The sequence below is a fragment of the Centroberyx affinis genome, unplaced genomic scaffold, assembly GCF_046629955.1.
Source record: "Centroberyx affinis isolate AG114_WGS23_722 - 3 ecotype Tasmania unplaced genomic scaffold, CSIRO-AGI_Caff_v1 ptg004049l_1, whole genome shotgun sequence".
In the NCBI taxonomy this organism is placed as follows: domain Eukaryota; kingdom Metazoa; phylum Chordata; class Actinopteri; order Beryciformes; family Berycidae; genus Centroberyx; species Centroberyx affinis.
In genome coordinates this window covers 952,400-958,561 of record NW_027281845.1, presented here as the reverse complement: position 1 = coordinate 958,561, position 6,162 = coordinate 952,400, and positions in this window count along the sequence as shown.

The window sequence follows — 6,162 nt, the reverse complement described above, 5'->3', positions numbered from 1 at the left end:
CTGTGTCCGAGATAATAACCTGTTTCATGTCCTTGATAGGTAAAAGCATTGAATGGAACATTGTGATGTGGCCTCTTAAAAAAGGTGTGACTTGGACTGGAGCCAGAGTGAGCGTTACATCAAGGCCACAAATAGCAGGAGATAAATCTGCTGATGCGCCCCTCCTTGCATCACAAATCCTGATGATTACCCCCGCACTTCTGTGTTTTGTGTGAATGATTTGCTGTGGTTTGATCAGTGGCTCAGTCATTCAAAAATGGATCTATCCTAACCTATCCCTATGAACACGTGCTCAGGCTTGAAAACTCTGATCTATGGTACTGCGGCAGGAATTGACCCCCATCGGATAAACCGCTCCAAATTGCCTCCCTGATATATGGCTGGCCCTTGTTACCGCTCTCCCCCCTGTCAATTTTCTCCATTCCCCTCAAGGTCAGCTCTCCGTGCTGTTGGACAAAGAAGCAGAACAGCTCTCCTGTTACTGCCTGCCAGCCTCAGATCCAGCTCTCCAGTCATCAGGCCTCCACCCCTCTGCTCCTCTACTCCAATCACATTTCAGACACATTAATGACTACAACCGCCTCCCTGCAGCACCAGAGGGGTTAGGAGGAAAGAACGTGTTGACAACACGGAATGGCTCCAAATCAAGGAGATATGGGGTTTATAAATACCAGACAAGCCTGAAGGCGTGCAACTGGCTCTTGAATGCATATGGCGTTTCAGTGGTGTTTTAATTATATTGACAAGTCACAAAAGATCCTTCTGGATTTAACTAATGTGAAAAACTTTACATAAACTTTATAATTTCAAATATGAGAGTAACATTGTTCATACTTTAAAACTTTGCATGATCAAGCTAGAATGTGCAGCCGTTCATAGACCAAAAGTCTATCTGTTGTTAACCATGATGCAAAACTCAGAAAGATCTTTAACCTGCCCTCTCTTACACAATCTAGATTATCTATTATCTAGATTATATCTATTGCAGGGGTTCTCACATAATTTCCTAATATACCGAGGATCTCTTTATCTTACAATGGGACCCCTGTGAAGAGGGAACATTCCCCGCCATACTTTATCGGTGTAAGTGTTGTTTTCACAGGCGTCGTCTGTCCATAAACACAGAAACATTTTTGTTGTGCTTTTGATGTGTGATAAATCGTGACTTGCAGGCTGTATAATCTCCACAGTGATGGGCCTAATTAAACAAACATGTTAGATGAATTCATTTCAACTCATCTTAACGTTTTTTTTGTCCAAAACTGGGCATCGATAAAAGTTCTGTGTGTTTTGTTTGTGATGTGTGTTTAGATTATATTATATTAAATGAATCTTTAATAATCCCCATGGGAAAATTGGGTCATTGCAGCAGCAGAAAATAGGATATTCTAGGATAAGAATAGAGCAAGAACAGAGAGTATTGAAGATAAAACAACAAATAACCACAACAAAAGAACATATTGAGGATAATACAACAAAGTAAATAAACATACCAGGTCTTTGTTGCTTGATTTAGAGGTTAACAGATGACAGATTTGATTTACAGAACAATGTGTTCAGTCATGCAAATGTGCATTGTAAGTTATTCACATTATCAAATGTATATATCTTACTGGTACCATATGTACAGAAATGTGTCCACAACATGTAAATGTGCATTGTTAAATTCTCTCATTATCAGATCAGATGGAAGTAACATATGTACAGAAATATGTTCATAAAAACATACTTGCTCATATACAGAGATATGTACAGAAATATGTCATGGATGTGAATGCAGATCAGAGTTATACAAACAGGGCCGATGTACAGAGTAAACCAGAGGGGAAAAAAAGGCAGGAAAAGAGCAAAACAGTGGAGAGCAGTTCATAGAGGCAGTGCACGCGCCCCGAGTTCAGCACCCTCCTAGTTGGCTGAGGATGAGGCCGTTATGGCAGGAAACATTGTGTAGCCGGATGTCAGTCGGCACAAAGGACTGCTTGAAGTCTCTCCTTGAGAGAGAGAGTGTGCGTGTGTGTGTGTGTGTGCATGTGTGTGCGTTTGATGGAAGGGGAGGAGGCTCGTCAACAAAACAAAAGATCAAAACAGAGTTCATGTGATTAAGTTATTTATCACAAACCTCTCCAGAGTTGTAGTTTCAGATCATTTCTCTGGCCATTTCTGCGGACCCCAACAGTACGTAGTATGCAACATATGCATCTCAATGTCTGTCCAACAGCATTTGAAGTGAAAGTGCTTTGATATGGTTGTAACAATGCATTCAAATACATTCAAACGCCTTGTGATTTTATTGTAACACTGGTTAAACAAAAAGGCGATCTTTGCATAACTTCAGGATGCAGGGCCACCCTTCTATTTGGCCACACAACATGATGCAAGATTAAATTGTGTGATGGCATTAAGGCACTCGCGTGTATCTAGAAAATAACCCACTGTTGTAGCCATTGTAATCATTATCCAGGATGTGCCCCACTGAATGTTGACACAGTTGGCAGTTTGGGTTCAGATAAAATGGCCAGGTTTATTCATTTGTTTTTGGATCTCCATTTTATATTGCTATGGGCACCAGCTTTTTAATCTTGTCATGAAATGGAATGTTTGAGGATGAAAACAAATGATTATAAATATAGGTTATGAATATAACTCTAGTACCCTGAGAAACAGGGGGGACACACCTCAAGTATCTGAGTGCATTGTATCCCAGAATAATGAGTGTAACGCCCCATGTCTCAAGAGTCTAATAAGTGCATTATATGCCACAGTAACTCACGCAGAAGACTAATGTCATCCTAACTCGACTGATAGGAAATAGGAGACTTACATTTTGAGTTAACTGGTTAATGTCTATCATATACCATCGTTAACAGCGCTGCTTTGCTGTTCAAATGATGCATTAGTGTCTATATGCCAGAGGTGGATGAACCCTCAGTCACTTCCAGGCTCGGTGTCTCAGTGACTCTGTTGCCTGGCCTTGCACCACAGTAAGCAAAGCCTTTCTATCCTGAGAGAGGAAGAGAAAGAAAGTGAGAGAAAGTGAGAGTGAGAGAGAGAGGAAGAGAAAGAGAGAGATATTGTGTGTGCACGTGTGTGTGTGTGTGTGTGTGTGTGTGTGTGTGTTTGGGGGTGTACTTTATACACATTGTACCAGGTGAAAGCGCTCCTGTCACTGCGGCCACTAAATGGGATAGATGTTTTCCTACTAGCTGTGAGCTAATTGTCTTTTGCAACATTCTGCCCTGACTCTGACCCTTATGAGGAACACGACACATAACCCCGCTCTCTCTAGCTCCGGCAAAGCCAGGATTTACTCCACTTTCACCTTTACCACCGTGCCAGGGCAAAAGATAATTGCCACTGACATTTGACCTGTAAGAGGCAATTCTGTTTGGAAATGTTGCTATATAACACCTGAGCATATAATGCCTCTTTTTGCTGAGTGCAGTAGAATAGGATATATCTTTACTGTATGTACAAGATGCGAATTCTTAAGGTTGATTTTCAGTTATTTAATACCGTGGTTTGATATTAGATTTGTTTTTCTTCAAATATGGACCATGGTGCAATTGTATTCCAGTCCAGTTAAAGCTGGAGGTGTTGAAATGTTCTCTGCAATTTCATACACAAACTTTATTTGATTCTTGGGTACACTGCTGGCGTTGTCTTTCCAAAATAACCAACTTTACGGTGATTCAGCCTATTTGTCGTACGGTCTGAGAGGCAGATCCTATTCGTTTTGCAGTATCTGAGTCTAGAGAAGAGGTGTACACCTGATGAGGTTGGGTGCGCAGTAGTGCAAGCACCGTCTCTGAAAAGGAGGCAGTTCCTTGAAAATCACACTATCAGAGTCTCCAAGCAACACAATCTTAAACAGTCAGGGTGCATTTTCACAGAACAGTGTATAATTGAGATCCACAGGCAGTTTCCAAGGATATGCTGTTCATACAGTGGTGCAGGTTGGTTTAGAACATATAGTACTCACACTGAAGTTCATTATCTAAGAGTTAATCATTCTATAGGGCTATATTTCACATAGTTGAGCTAATCATTGTAATCCCTCTGACAAAAACCATAAGGTATTTTACATCGTTATGTGGAGGTTTCTGAACTTTTCTCTCCAAGGATTTAGAGAGTTGAAAACTAGTAAGATGAAACACCAATTTTTTGAGCGAGTGCACTCCAGAATTGGATTTAAATTGGACTTTAATTGGATTTGCTCTGATTTACATTCTAATGCATGTGCAGAGATGTTTATGTTACACTGCATATGTTTGGCTGCATTTGATTGTTACAATTTAAAATAGTTTTTTTGCTTGGCCACTATTGTCACATGGAGGAAACACATCCTTGATTACTGAACATAAACTCTAGGCATCTCTCCCTGGTTAGAAACCTCTCTGGTTCCTGATTTCTCATACAATAGGGCTAGAACAATTAACTCCCAGGACGACAACAGGTCCAACACGTAAGCCACAGACACCCAGACAGTCTGAGGTTGGGAGAGAGGATGATGTCATTGTCATTGATTCATTGAGCTGAGATTTGGCTCACTCCAAATGTGATTATGCTGATAAGCAAGCGTGTTTTCTACTTTAAATGAACTGCTGCACGTCAGAAATATTATTATTTCTTGCAGTGGGAGAGCGATAGCAAGAGAGAGAGATTGAGAGAGAGAGAGAGAGAGAGAGAGAGAGATAGTCACTATGTGCAGGCACTCACAAATAAGACAGACATAAGAGAAACAAGAGAAAAGCGTGCTGTGGTGATATAGTTTAATCTGACAGATGCATTGGATTCCTTTTCAGATTCAAAGCAGGCATGGCAGCTAACCCTGACTGTGCATTCAGAAAAAACTAAGAGAAGGATGCACCCAGACGTTCTAGGAAACCTACCTGCTTTTATCATTTGTATGCATGTATGTACAGTCTGGAAAATTTAATGCATGCATGTGCGTGTGTGTATGTGCGTGCATCGGTATGTTTTTGTCCCAAATCCATTTCCAGTCCTGGCATTTTGCACTTGTGAATAACGGGCTGCCCAGGAGAAAACATTGAATTGTAGGTGGTGCTCAATTGCATCCTCTGTTCGCAAAGCAATAAAAGTCCTCATTGGATTCAAATAAGGGGAACAACATAAAACAACCTAACAAAGAGAAAGAATGTTTCATGGGTGTCAAGAGTTTGAAGGCACTTTGCAAGTACACAGTGTTTGAATGGCCTCCTGCACTCAGGCCTTTTCCTTTCCCAAGCCTTGATACAGAGTGGTTAACGGCTCCTCGGGGAGTTGGGAGAAAGGCTCAACCAGACCTGACCTCTCAAGTGATCAAAAATCTTTCTTCCAGGTGGCTGAGGTAAACAATGCCTGTTGTTTAAGTAAACCGGATTTCTTATAGCTGCAACTTCCAATATCCAATAGAATAGTGTTGATAAATCAGCTTGTTCAGGAAATCGGTGCCCCAAAAAGCATCTTATCTCTTAGGCTGCAGACATTAGTTGATATCCTTTTAGGTCACACATATTATAGGGCCACAGTGAATTACCCTAACCATGTATGTAAGCTCAGCACATGACAGAGGGGAGGGGAATGCGTTCTAGGGGCATGGCACTAAGCCTCCCACAGCCAATAAGAACTTGACTGACCTCACCATTTAGCAACATAGTGTCTAGATGGTCCAACTGTTTGATCTGGGCTCTGGATGAACTCAACTTTTCAACTTCGCTTTAGTCAGGGAAAACAGATGTAGTCTGAGGCCGAAGTGCCACTGGCAAGTTTTGGACTGTCACAGTGGATATAGACCCACAGCTCACTTCTGGAGTATCTGTAAAATATATGCAGAGGTTTTTGCTTCATACATATTCAGTGCCACTCGGTCCCATACAATGACGTCTGCCCTGTGCTAACGTGCCTCAGAGAGCGCTATCTATCTGCACAGCTCATCTACCCCCTGTCTGAGAGCTCCTGCCAAGGTAAGATGCTTGACACACAGGTACTATGCATATTTAACTGCTTATGCACATCATTTAACGTTTGCCCAATATCAGTTTAACATGAGAAAAATAATCACTTGCATAAATAGTGTTTATCTTCTGCTGGGTTCACATGAAAGATGTATTGCCTTGTCAGTGTGTTATAACAATATTTATTCTTGTGTGAATATTCAATTTT